At 43.3% G+C, this 14,746-nt stretch overlaps 1 protein-coding gene across 4 annotated transcripts in view; it reads right to left on the bottom strand.

Annotated features, from left to right (window-relative positions):
• ZC3H12B (zinc finger CCCH-type containing 12B) overlaps nt 1-6,610 on the bottom strand; it is a 35,539-nt gene extending 28,929 nt beyond the window's left edge. Inside the window, exon 1 of one of the 4 annotated variants that reach the window (XM_074915410.1) lies at nt 6,262-6,610. The gene's annotated coding sequence lies outside the window, so the exon portion shown is untranslated. Of the gene's footprint in view, nt 1-324; nt 345-5,785; nt 5,870-5,926; nt 5,998-6,261 lie in introns of those variants that run through there. The other 3 variants (XM_074915412.1, XM_074915415.1, XM_074915413.1) reach the window with 3 other exon arrangements.
• Between the last annotated feature and the right edge of the window lie 8,136 nt (nt 6,611-14,746).

Below are 14,746 nucleotides of genomic sequence, written 5' to 3' on the forward strand. Positions count from 1 at the left end.
CACTGATATATATTAAGTCTAAAGTAAAGTACAAGCAGGTAACACCAGCAGTGAACACCTTTGTCCTTAGAATTAATAACAAAGCCACAGCTGAGAAACAGCCTGCTGGCTATGGATAGTAATAACTTATATTTAGAAGCCTCCTCCTTTCTGAGTCAATTCAGATGTAGTATCTTAAAAGAAAAGCAAATTTGCCATTTTTGTTTCTGCATCTGTCTCTCTCCCTCCCTTAACCACCTTTGAAGGAGAACAATGAGGAATGTGACTTAGCACACTTCTGTTACAGAGGCAAAAAGCAAAGGAAGATTTTCAGCACTGACTCACCAGTTAAGATGAATGTAATCATCATCATCACCCAGCCTTGAAGGGGATATTCTTTCTTAACAAATGCTGAGGGAACTCTTGTAATGGTAGAAGCGGTTCAGCTGTGCAGAGGACTGAATTTTAGAAATCCACACACCAGAATCTATAGCACTAGCAATTACTTTAGAAATACCACTAAACTTTACCTTTCTGATCTTCTGTATCTTTTTGTGACTACCTGTGTCCTGTTTACACCGGACAGTGATGGAAAAAAACCCACCATACACATACACACAAACATAGATAGATACACCCATACATATACACAACTTCTTAATCTGTCAGTGTATCACTTGATACATTTCACAGACCAATTTAGAAAAGTGAAATAGAGTTCTTCCTTCCCAAATGCTGCGAAATCTCAAAGTCACACAGTTGTTCTTCCTCACCAACTTCTAGTCCACCATCCCTGAAATCCCTTTACCACCGTTGGCTCAGTTTAAAACAAATTATGAATGCTGTGCAAGAACTACAGAAATTCAGGGTCACTGCCAATGATGTAAGGCAAGCCACTGAGCTAGCAGATCAACTTATTTTCAAATCTGATGAGAATATCTGGGAGTATGAAAACCTAGATTCAAGCAATCTTGCAATAGACTCTTAAACAAAACTCCTAAGCTAGGAACCTACTCGTCCATGACTCTCCCTGCACACATGCCAGCTGGAAAGGGACTGGTGTTTGGGTGGACAACTGAACAAGGCATCAGAGAGCGGCAGTGTCATTCAGCAATACCAAGACATTCAGCTAAATTACATCCAAGAACCATTACTTACTTTCCAGGCTGTGAAAGTTAATGAGCACAACTCTGCCTTTTTGTGGTCTTTTTATTTGAGCAAAATTAGATTAAATACTACACCAATTCTAGTGATCAAGACTTCAAAAAAACCCCAAAAGACTTCCCATATCTGCCACTGAGTTCCATCAGGTTACACAGTTACCAATCTTTTTTTGGCTGACCTTGATGAAAAAAGTTCCTTGTTCAGTTTAGCAGAAACGGTACTGAGTTACTATGCTATTATGCTCAACCTCCCCATAACAAGCAAGACACTAAACAGACAAGCACAGCACTTTGCTGCATCAGAAAAGACAAAGAAGGTGCTCAGAACTTCATTTTTCTAACTGCTCAAACTGTACTATTGTATATGACAGACATTAGGTATCTGCCCTGCAGGACTGTCTGACAAGTTTAATGAGTATGACCGAACATCTTGTGGCACTTTTCTACAGCTAACCTTTCATAAATGATTCAGAAATCAACCTAGAGACCATTTCAGACAATGCCAGGAAAAGCAAAACATGATCCCATTAAGAGACAACAGGGAAATGACTAAAAGAATTTCAATTAGCTAGAAGTTTGCAAAACCATGGCCACTTCTGAAAATCCAAAATAAAACCTCTTAAACACTAAGATCACAGTAGATTGGGAACATTAAATAAAACAATGCATTCTTTGCTGTGCAAATATGTGATAAATCCCCAGGCCCAAATCTATAGGTTTTACCAAGCCTAAACTTGCAAAGAAATAATACTGCTTGGCAATGACTATAGGATTTAATTCAAAACATAAAACAGAAACAATTTTATAGAATAGAAAACCTGGCAGGAAGCATATTGTGGAGTTTGGTTAAACCAAAAAATTGTACTACGAAACTACAACACAGCATCAATGTTTGAGGTACTTCAAATTAACTGCAGTAAATCTTCAAACGATGCCTGATATCAGTATTAGACTATACATAAAAGCAAGCCATGTCTAGCATGTCACATAAATAGAGGACTTCAAATCACTTGTGCAGGAGTCAACTACAAATCAAGTGTGAACTGAAGGGAAATGCAAAATATAGAATTTAAACATCTTACCTCAAACTTCATTCATTTTGTCACACTCCTAAGTACGAATTCAAAGGGACAGGATGGACATGGTCGTTACAGTAATTATAAATAGAGGAAGTGTCATTTTAGCGTTTCTTAGGATATATGATTTGTGTATGGAGTTAACCAACTTTCAGGATGTACTCAGCTGTTAGGACATACACTTTCTGATAAACTGACCACCTTAGAAGCTACTAAAAAATGCCAGAAGCAGAGAGGCACCTTGCTCAGTAAGCATCAAACAGTATCAGAGCAGCAAGAGGAGTTTAAAACCATCTCGTGACTTTACATTTTCACACTTGTTACTTCGCTTTTGCAAAAAACAAAGTCAGTCCATTATTAATCAAGTCTGCTTTGAGCACAGTGTTGAACTAGGTGACCTTCTGAAGACCAATCCAAACTAACTATTCTCTTATTCTAAGAATCCTTCTTTCTCATCATGACAACATTTCTCATTTTCAAGGTGAAGAATCTGGAAAGTCACCTTCAAGAAAACAAGAGAAAAAGCCTACTGCTTTGCTTTGGAAAATGAAAACAGCACATCCCCATGCTCCAGCAGCTTCATCTCTTCCTTTCTAAAGGTAAATCTATATATGAGCTAGGCCTGAGAGAGGAAGGGTTTTTGGTGTGACGGGTTATTTTGTTTCAAGGGATGGGGTTTTGTTCGCTTTTTAAACCAGGACAACCTAGAAATCAGAAAAGGGAAAAACTTGGCAAAGAGTCTGAAATTAATGTTTGATGTCAAAAAAAAACCCCAACAAACCAAACAGAGGGAGTGTCAGAGGGGGAAATTGCACATGGTTTTTAGTTTAAAATTCTCAGACTTAGTTTTGACCACATGATTTGGCTGAGGCATCTGCAGGCTCATTAATGAAGCATATATGTTAAATTTCTTGTGAATGTCCTCACTAAAAATAATTAGTTGCAACGTCTGGCTTTAGCCTACGGTTGCTACCCTGTCCTTGCTATAGCATTCCTCTCCAGAGGCATTCCACTCCAACTGAAATTGAAGTTGACTTAGATTATCAGAACAGATATTCATTTTGATGAGGGGACTCTCCAGATGGACTGAATGTGGAACTCATATTTCAGCTATGTAACCAACAAGCTCCTTGGCTTACACTAGCATTTGTAAAAGGCTTCAGTTATACTGCACTATGATATCCTAGTGGAATTCTATAAGAGGCCCACAACAAACCATGGAAAGCCTAGGTTTTATTTTGACATGGTGAATCAATGTGCTTTGCTACCAAGCAATGTCAAAAATAACTCATGTAAGAAAATGAAATACAATAGCTACTTTTAAAACTCAGAGACACTTAGCTGAAGTACTTGTTTAAATATAGAAAGAATGTATATATTTGATTCAAAACTGCCAGTTAAAGAAGAGTTTTTCTTATTATGGCAAATCTCATGAACAAAGTGTTCACTTCAGAAGAATAAAACTTCATCTTAGGAAATGCTATACCGCTTAGGTCTGTGCTTCCAAATAGGTTTCCTAAATCTGAAATATATCAAACACAATACTACATATCATGGCATCAGAAAGCCTAGCTCTGTAAAGGTGGTCATGGTATTCTTACTTCCAGATGAATTATTTGTCCCATGATTAATATACTGTATCAAATACAGCTTATCAACAAAAAGTGACAATTCTCAGGAAATTAAAAAAAAGCACATTAACAAATGTAAAGAATATTCAAAATACCACTCAAACATACTCTATTACTCAAACATACTCTATTTTATAATGCCCCCCCCCATAGCCTTTTACAATAAACTTACAGAAAAGTTTTTACATCTAAAAATATATATTTGTCCAGCTATGTACACTATGGCTCTTCAAAGACCTTTATGTCTAGAATATTCCATGATCAAAAGAGGATCGCATTCTCAGGGATGTGTGTGAGGTCTAGGGAGCATTACAGCCATTTATATATATATTTTTTTTTTAATTTATTTATTTATTTATTTATTTTTTACATTACGAGATAGACAAAGCAATATATCAAACTAACTTATATTGTGGCAACACATGGAAACTTCTCCTGAGTTTACAGATTACATTTCTTAACCTTTCCAAGCCCTGCTTCCATAATTTACCTGCTGCCTTTATTACTCCTAAAAGCTCCAATGCTTCTGCTCTTGATGTAAACAGTAACAGAGTGCCAGTGACAGAAGCAATTTGTTTTATTTCTATTATTCACAGATCTATAGTAGAATTATAAGTGTTTAACAAAATGACATTTCAGCTGCAAACTGTAAAGTGGCTAAGAAAGTCAAAACCAGTAGATGTCTACAATGGAGTAATTTGCATTGGAAAAGGCATCCAGAAAGATCAAAGAACAGAAAGAGAGAACTTGCCTCATTCACAGCTGATTTACTTTCATACTAGTGCATCTGCATATAAAATGTCACTGGTATCCACTCACCCTCTTAACACCTTTTGTTTCCATTCTGTCTGAATAGTGATTTTCTTTTATTTTTAAATACATCTTAAAGAGGTCATTCAAATGCAAGTGACTTTGGAAGCTTTACAGATTGCTTCTGTTAAAACTCGCTTATCATGAGATCATTTTAAAAGACAAACACATCACAGGACCAGAAAATGTCAACAGCCACAGGATCAATATATGGAAAACACAGAACCACGAAGAAGAAACGACATATTCCAATGGCAGTTAAATTGTTCTAAATTTGAGGATGACCTTGACATTCCTACTAACCCATTTTTCCAGCAAGAAGCAAAGATAATTTCATAAGCGGCATTGCTACATTTTTGAAATACACCTTTCAGTTCTATGTACCATAGTCTATCTATAACATGTGGCAAGCAAAAGATGTATCTCATCAATAAAGGATACCGCCTATACAAAAATGACACCTTGACAGACACATCCATTTTAATCAACAAACACACCAAGCATAAGAAATGAGATGGATCTGGAACGTTGCACACTGCCAGGCACTCAAAACTACTGATAAGCATAATGGAAGTTCATAAACGACCAGTATTTCAATTTTCTTTCTATTCCTACTTTTCATTTATGACAATATATACTAATCACTGACACACATCGCAAGATTAACAACAAAAAAAATAATCACACGTATCTCAGTAAACCTGCACTAATTTAGATTCACATTTATTAATTTAAGACACAATATAGCTTTTGATTCAATTTTACTGTTTGCCTAACTTGCGAAGAAGACATACAGCTCTTGTGAAATATAATCTCCAAAGGATTAAAGAACAATTAGAAAATTAGAACATTACGCAAAATAACATTTTTTAATTAACTGATCAGAGAAAGTATCTCAAAGCTCACGTGTACTGCAGTGAGTGCCTAGTTACTTATTCACATTTGCACTAGGAAGCAAAATGGAAGGATGCGAGCAGTGACCATCAGGTACCCTCTACAAAAGTCATTTCCCTATCTCGCCACCTGCTTTCGTTAATGCAAGTTTCTGTCTCCCCTTCCCACGCCCCGACACCGAGCACCACCTCAGCGCGCTCGCGCAGCCTTCGCACCCCCGCCCGGCACCCACCGCCACCACACGACGCCCGCCGGCTTCCCCGGCCCCGCACCCCGCGGCCCGGCCCTTCCTACGCCGCCCGCACCAGCCCCCGGGCCTCAGCGCGCTCCCGCGGGCACGGCGCCGGCGGCAGGGCCCCGCGCCCGGCAGCACCTGAGCCGGGCCGGGCCGGGCCGCAGCACGCCGAGGGCCGCGCCCGCGCTGCGGAGGGGAGGCGGAGAGCGAGCAGCCGACCCCGGTCCCGCCCCGGTGGCGCAGGGCGGCGCGGGCGGCCCCGGGGCAGCGGCCGGGAGAGGCGGCGGGGCCGGCGGCAGGAGGAGGCCGCGCCCCGAGAGGGCGCGCCGGGGCGGCAGGGGGCGCCCGGCCGGCCTCGCCCCGCGCGCAGCGCCCCCCGCCGGGCCGCGGGGCCGGAACGGGCTCCAGAGCCGCCGGGGCGCGACCCCCCCCCCCCCCCGCCCAGCACCCCCTTTCCCCAGACGGGGCCTCACCTGCTGTTGTCGCTGCAGACACCGCCCGCGGCTGCTTGCGGGACCCGGAGGCGGCGGGGCTCGGGGCGGCGGGGCTCGGCGCGGCCGCGGCACGGGCCCCACTCCGGGCGCTCCCGCCGCATGGAGGGGGAAGGGCAGGCCGGAGCGAGGGGAGAGGAGGAGGAGGAGGAGGACGAGCGTGGGGGGGAGCGAGGCCGGGCCGGGCCGCGGAGGAAGGGGGCGGCGTGGAGCGGGGCTCAGCGCCCGCAGGAGCCCGGGGGCCGCTGCCTGCGCCTCATCCCTGCCTGCGCCTCAGCCGGGCCAGCGCCGCTGCCCGGGCGCCGTCGCCTAGCAACCGCGCGCGGCCCCCGCTGCTGCAGGCGGCCGGCTCCTGGCGGCGCCCCGCGCGCTCCCGGGGGCAGCGCACGCGCAGCCTGCGCGCGGCGGCGCGCGCCCTCCCGTCCCGGCACGTTCCCCTCCCCCCCCCCCCCCCCGGTGCGCGCGCGCGGGGGGCGGCGGCGGGAACGGCGCGTTCCGGCGGCTGTGCCGGGCCTGGGGACGGGCCTGAACGGGGGCTCGTTTGGGCCCAGCCTGGGAATGGGCGGGGGTTAACGTACACAGGTACTTGCGCCCCCAGCCCGCCGGGATGCTCTTACACATGGTGTGCGTGGAGGGATTAACCCCAAACCGGCAAATACTGCCGGCTTTGCATAAATCTGACATTTAAAGACTAGATGCTCTTCACAGCTGAGGGCTGGCATGTAGTTGCCTCCTACCAGGCTCGTGTTGCTGATGCCTGCCTCCGGCTTCCCAAAGCTCCCCGAAACCAGCACCAGCTTTCCCTTAAAAGATTAAGTGGGCAGGTACAACTGGGGTGGCCTGGTTGTAAGAAAAAATCCTGCACGTGTGACTCGAGTACATTTTGAAGGCTCAAAACCCCAACAGGATACCAAAACTTCCATTTTAAAAACTCGGGTATTTAAAGCAAATTTTCACAATTTGGGATACACCATTTTGACCCATTAATTTTCTGATGCTTTGGCTTGACCACATCACTACCCATCATATTCAGGGTGACTTGTACCACAAGCACCTCAAGCACTACCTCAGCCAAGGTTCAGGCCTGTTTTGTATTTTACTGGGGGCTCTTCTCCATTAGTCTTTAATATTTCTGTGAATGCCATTTGTTTCATAAAACATGTTGCACACATTTTTTTATAACAGATTAGTTCAGTTGGACAGGACCTACAACGGCCATCCGGTCCCTCTGCCTGACCCCTTCAGAGCTGACCAAAGGTTGAAGCGTATTAAGGGCATTGTCCAAATGCCTCTTAAACCCTGACAGGCTGGGGGCACCGACCACCTCTCCAGGAAGCCTGTTCCAGGCTTTGACCACCCTCTGGGTAAGGAAATGTCTCCTCATGCCAAGTCTGAACCTCCTCTGAGGCAGCTCTGGGCCATTCCCAGGCGTCCTGGCCCTGGATCCCAGGGAGCAGAGCTCAGCACCTCCCTCTCCCCGTCCCCCTCTCAGGAAGCTGCAGAGAGGGATGAGGTGGCCCCTCAGCCTCCTTTTCTCCAAACGAGGCAAACCCGGAGTCCTCAGCTGCTCCTCACAGGACCTGCCTTCCAGCCCCCCCACCCCCAGCTGCTCTGCCCTCCCCTGGACGCCTTCAAGCACCTTCAGGTCCTTGAATGGTGGGGCCTGAACTGTGCTCAGTGCTCGAGATATTTTAATGTCAATGCTTACGAATTTTCACATGCCTTGCCAGCTGGGCAACCTTATGAAATACTAAACGTTACTAAAACCTAAAGTTTTACCATCTGAAAGAAAGAAATCATACAGATTGGCTGCTTTGACTTGCTGATATTTGTCTGTAAAGATGCTTCAGATACTCTGATGAAAAAATTGCAGAAGTTGACAAAATATACAGTATTACTTACTATACATGTCACTTTTATTCTACAAATTACTATGTCATACTGACTTATTTTAAATAAACTCTGATGATAGATTGTTATATCAGGGCGTTCTTTATAACATGGCACGTTTTCTGTAAATAATAGTGAAGAAATGTCCAAATGAAACATCAGCATACTTTTGTTAGGGTCATTTCTTCTACATCCAGATTTTAAAACAACAACAACAACAACAAAGAAAATAGTGAAGAAATTAAAGAGGAAAAAATTATACATCAACGTGTTAAATCTAGCATATACTGAGCAAAGAAAGAAAAATTTTCATCATTACATCCAGTTTTGTAGAATTGATTGCCCTAGACGGGGTGATTACCTAGGGGGGGCAAGAAAAATAATTTGTGCAGTTGGAATTGTTCTGTACCGGATTTGTTGTCACAATGATAAGGCTGTGTGGACTGATATTAAGACTGTTAAATGGAAGCGGCTAGGTTTTTTTCATCCAACAAAATTCAATCCTGTGCTCAATGGAGTAGGGGAGTATTTTAGCATTGATTTAATCCTGCATAATACTGCAACTTGTTTTGAAATGTATCTGCCTATTAGTTTTCAGTTTAGAAAGGATCAAATAGAAACAAGGTTGAATTTTTCAGGGTCAGCTGAAAGATCTTTTTTCAATGGCAGTTTCATGATTAAGTCCCTCAGCTCTTTTTGAAAAATCTAATCTGCATGCTGGGAAAAACTGATTGTTATTTAGATCCCACATATCAAATTTTATAAATAGCAGCAGAATAGACATTAAACATCCGTGCAGTGATTTCAGATCATATAAAGAACTGTCAGACCCATTCTGTATACAGGGGAAAGTGAAACATGGACACTTGACCAAAGCCATGAAGCAGAAGCTGAATGCTACCGATTTGAATGTGCTTGAACTGCAATTATTAGCACCAGAGCTGAAAGAGCAATCCCAATGTGCAGACCCCTGGCCTGCTGCTCTACCTTATGATGTACTGATTCTTGACTTTGCAGTCTGGAAAAAGATTTTAACCTCTGGAAACTAGGGATCTCAGTGTACACATCTATCAGAATACTGACCCCATCTCTCCAGGGTACATTGTGCCTTTTCCTCACCTTGTTACCTCAGCTGATAGTACATACTTCCCTCTTCTTCCTCTGTCACTTTGCTGAAAGTTACACTGAACAATTATACAGAAATTTGACAGCAACAGCAGAAGCAGCATATAAAGGACTATATTCTTCAATGGTGGGGAGAAAAAATGCCACTGAGTTACCAAAACTACAGAGAGTTGAGAGGATACAAACAGCAAAGATTCACAGTACTTCAAAGGCAGCAGAGGGAAGAGAGCACTAGAAAATAGACATGCTGACTCCACAACTGAGAGAAGCACAACGTTCCCAAAGCAGGCGCTGATTTCCTGTGGGTGCTGAGCTCAAGCTAACTGCATGCTCCAGAAGACTACTATTTCATCTAGAGTCTGTTTTAAAACCTGCTGAAAGCAATGGCAATCTACCTACAGACATGAAATACAGTTCACCTCAAGCCTTCATTTCTTCTAAATGCTTTTAAGTATTGTTTCTTCCCCTTGTTATTCTGCACACCTAATTATTTGTAATTTTGTACAAATGATCAAGTTTGTATTCATATATTTTTAATTACTTCATATGAGACTTAACACACCTCATACCTAGCTGGCTTTTAACCCTTATGCATATTGAGCACAAGTGGTACTTCTTTGACCTTGCTTTTATACAAATAGATATGCATTGTACAAGTAAAACAAAAATGAAGCTATATAAAAACCTTGAAAGTCTCATTTTTCTGGGGAAATGAAGGGGAAAGGCTTGCAGGGACCTGCTAGGCCCAAGAGACTGTCTTAAATATGCTCCAATAATGTTCTGATGGGTGTGGTGGGTTGACCTGGGCTGGCTGCCAGGTGCCCACCAAGCCGCTCTATCACTCTCCCTCCTCAACTGGATAGGGGGTGAAAACTATGATGAAAGGCTCATGGGTCAAGAGAAGGACAACGAGACCACTCACCAGTTACCATTGCAGGGAAAACAAGACTCGACTTGGGGAAATTAATTTACTTTATTACCACTCTAAATCAGAGCAAATAATGAGAAATAACAAATCACCTTCTCCTCACCCCTCCCTTTTTTCCTGGGCTCAACTTCACTGCCAACTTCTCTACCTCCTCCCCCTGAGTGGTGCAGAGGGATGGGGAATGGGGGTTATGGTCAGTTCATCACACGTTGTCTCTGCTGCTCTTTCCTCCTCTCACTCTTCCCCTGCTCCAGCATGGGATCACTCCTACAGGAGACAGTCCTCCACGGAATTCTCCAGCGTGGGTCCTTCCCACAGGCTGCAGTTCTTCATGAACTGCTCCCGTGTGGGTCCTTTCCACAGAGTGCAGTCTTTCCAGAACAGACTGCTCCAGCGTGGGTCTTCCACAGAGCCACAGGTCCTGCCAGAAAATCTGCTCCAGTGTGGGCTCCTCTCCATGGGGCCACAGGTCCTGCCAGGAGCCTGCTCCAGCGCGGGCTTCCCACAGGGCGACAGCTTAATAGAATAGCACACACAGCACAGCACAGCACAGCACAGCACAGCATCGAATAATAGAACAGAACATTTTCAGTTGGAAGGGACCTGAGGTAGAAAAAGCTGAAACTTAGAGGTAGTAACTTAAACATTAATAGCTAGAGTAGACAAAGCCTATAGATTGTGGTATATAAACTGTAACAACCATATTACAACATGCCAAATAGTGAACGACAGAACTGGCCAAAACCAACCTAAGAGGATGTGCTATCATATAAGAAGATGACCACGTAGCAACCACTTAGTAACAAAACAGCAAACAAATCAAACCAATAAAAAAACAAGAAGACCCCAGACATTAATATTACTATTGGTTGAAACTATCATGTGAGGGGTGGGGAACTTAGATTGTAAGGGTGTAAATTGCCTAGGGATTTCTTTGTTCAGGGTCCCTCTTCAGAGGCACCCAGCTCAAGCTGCAGTGCTAGTAACAAAAATAGCACTTTCATAAAGAAATCTCTCAGCTTATGCAGAAACCTGGAGTCGAACCCTGTTATGGTGGCTGACATGCATCATTTCCATAACCCCTACAATGATCATCTAGTCCAACTGTCCAACACTTCCTTCAGGGCGCATCCACCTGCTCTGGCATGGGTTCCTCCACACCCTGCAGGTGGGTATCTTCTCCACTGTGGACCTCCATGGACTGCAGGGCACAGCCTGCCCTCTCACCGTGTTCTTCACCACGGGCTGCAGGGAGTCTCTGCTCCAGCGCCTGGAGCACCTCCTCCTCCTTCACTGGCCTTGGTGTCTGCAGGGCTGTTGCTCTCACGTATTCTCACTCCTCTCTCTCTGGCTGCTGCTGCACAGCAGTTTTTCCCTCTTATTAAATACGTTATTCAAGAGGCACTACCACTGTCACTGATGGGCTTGTCCTTGGCCAGCGGCAGGTCTGTCTTGGAGCCATCTGGCATTGACTCTGTCTGACATGGGGGAAGCTCCTGGCATCTTCTCACAGAAGCCACCCCTGTAGCCTCCCTACTACCAACACCTGGCCATGCACACCCAGTACAGGGGGTGAAGTATTAGAATCACAGAATAACCCAGGTTGGAAGGGACCTCAAAAGATCATCCAAGAACAGCCCAAACAGACAAGTGATCTGAATTTTAGCAATGAAGGAGTAGACTGGAAGATTCCATCCCAGAGGTAAGGAAGAAAAGTGATAGGAATTGTTCCTCAGTTGTTGTTTATATAACATTAAGAACATCTCTACATCTATATTACATCATTAAAAGTATTCCTAAATCCATATAATGTACTTTGAAGTACTTTGAAATATGCAGATGTAGTATTTTCTGTCCTTTTTTTAAACATGGAGAGAAAAATAATTGCTAATGCTTGTGGGTAGGCTAACTTCCTGTCTAAGAACTTCCAAATATTTCATAACACTTTGTGTTATGTTGTTCAAAGCAGAGTAAAGTAACAAGTAGAACATCTGCATTTTCATTTTCTGTCCTTGACCATTCAGTTTAGCCTGTAAAATCAGAAATCAAAAACAGGATAAACATTGCAAATGTTGGCTGGGATTCTCATCACTCCTGTTAGAGGGGACTTCCCTTCTTTTCCTCTCTTTATCTTCACACCTGCCTTCTCTCACTCCCTCAGTGTCCTAGCAACAAGATTCACTGGCCCACTGTAGCTAACTTGTCTCCTACCCCCTCAAATCAATTAGTTCATCTGTTTAAATCATGCATCAAAGAAGCCTGCCCCCTCTGAGCACACAGCTCACTTAGGGCTCAATCCTAGGCTTCAATTTTTAAGGCAGCAAGTTTGCAATTGACTCAAATTACATCAGGATCAGAACTTGTATGTTCTAATTTCTTTACAAAAGCTGTGAGATGATGAAAAGGATGCTGATGCCTATCACCATTTTCCTTCATCTTCTTTTTTCTTTAATTGAAGAACACGGCACCATGTCCTTAAATAATTCGGAAAACTAAAGCACGTCCCCATTCACAACCACAGTGTATTCATTATCTGTTCCAGAGACATGTCTTCTGCCATGTCAGCAAGGGTGCAATTGCAAAACTTGGATTTGTATAATACAGATAAATCCTCAAAATCATTACTTGGAAGATTCATAAGAGACCCTGAAATAATTTTTATAATGCTTGAAACCTTCAAGTTATTTCTTAATTTATTGTCTAGTGGAATTGATGGAAAAAGAAGGTAGATGTTTTGTGCAAGTCATCAGAGTTCTTAACTCTCTTTGACTAACAATTAGTGATAAATAGATTATCAACACTAATAATTTTTTGTGTGATGGGGAATGTTTGATCACTACTGCCACTTGCTCAGGCATTAGGTGAGCCTCAGCCACTGCTTCTTACGATGTCCAGTGCCCTAATCTTTTTTCCTTCATTCTCTCTTCTTAGTTCTTGCCTTATATATAGGTAAATTTTTTTGAACAGGAACCACCAGCATTTGTCCTTGGATTTCTACAGTGTTAATTTTGAAGGGAGCCTGCTCCATAGTTTAAGACTGCAGACACTAATGTGATGAAATTCATGACGGGGAAGATCTCACTGTTCAGATACCAACTGCCTACAACTCTCATTGTCTCAGAGCTGATACTGCTACTGTCATGAAAAACATTTCTCAAAAATCAAATACCAGATTACCAATGAAGTGTAAAAAAGTAATCAAACTATCCACTATTAATCCTTGAGAGAATGCGGTTTGTTTCACATCCTGTATCAACTCAGGTGCTTCAGTGGCTAGTCCAAAGCAATCCATCAAGGGATTTATCTTTATTATGGTTAAGAGAGTGAAAGGCAAGACATATAAAAAACAATTCAGCTATTTTCCCTAATTGTGGCTATTCAGGAATCTCAGTTCGGAGCTGTTTACTTCAGCCATTAGGAACTTCCCTGCATCAGACTACGGGAAAACCTCAGTCACAGCAGCTCAGCTCTGAAGCCTATTTTCTGTCTTTTTTATTTCTTCCAACTCCATCACCCTCATCTAAGCCTCTCCACAGCTTCAGTTTACAACTTCCCTGAAAAAAAACCCGTATGGGTAGAAAATTAGTAAGGGTGATTCCAAAGACCTCGAAGCCCATTATACTGTGCAAATCTTCCATGTGAAATGCTGCAGGCTGTGGCATGCGAAGAGTTTCCGAGACAGATTTTAGCTCAGAACCAGCCATTTTACGTAGGACTATGTGAGTTCAGTTACCAAGTATTGCAGCAATACACGGCATTAGTTTCTGAGATTTATGCTGGCTTCATAATCTCATGCAAATTTATATTACTTTACAGGTGTATACAAAAATGGGGTTCCTGTTCCAAAGCAGCACAAGGAACACCATCAGTAAATACAAGCAGCAGTAAAAGCACTTAGAGAAAACAGACTGCCACAGAGAACGTGAGAATAGAAAAAAGCATGTTGGAGAACACAGGTAAACCAAAGGGGAAAACCCCCAAACCCTGCTTCCCTGTGCTTAATGAAAACGAATCATTTTTTGTTATTAAAACACCCAATTTTTTAAATAAATGGGGGTCTGATACTGGAGTCTGCATTCATTCCAAATTCCTGTTTACTTCACTAGGTATTAAAACCATTTTGAAAGATTATTCAAGCTATTCTTATTGGGGAAAAAACTGAGCAGAAAGCTGCAGTGCATTGGTTCTTATGTCATCCTCAAGTGCTGAAGAGTTTTTATGGCTGACCTGATTTCCTGAATCGTTCATTTCCAATGATCAGTGAAAGCAGAAAAAAAAAGGGCCAAACTGCATCTCTGGGGAGTTTCAACTTCTCACACTGCCTGGGAGAGGGTCTGATCTGCATCACATTACACTGATCACTCAGTATAATTTGTGTAAGAAAAACAAAATCTCACTGATAAACATTTGCACCTCAGTTACAAAACATTCGCTTAAACATCATGATCGGGAAAAGAGGGCAGGGCAGAGAAGGTATATGCTAGCAAAAGTTCTTTGGAGTCTGGCCTGGTATCAGAATTCAGG

Source organism: Athene noctua, chromosome 11, assembly GCF_965140245.1.
Source record: "Athene noctua chromosome 11, bAthNoc1.hap1.1, whole genome shotgun sequence".
NCBI classification, from domain to species: Eukaryota; Metazoa; Chordata; class Aves; order Strigiformes; family Strigidae; genus Athene; species Athene noctua.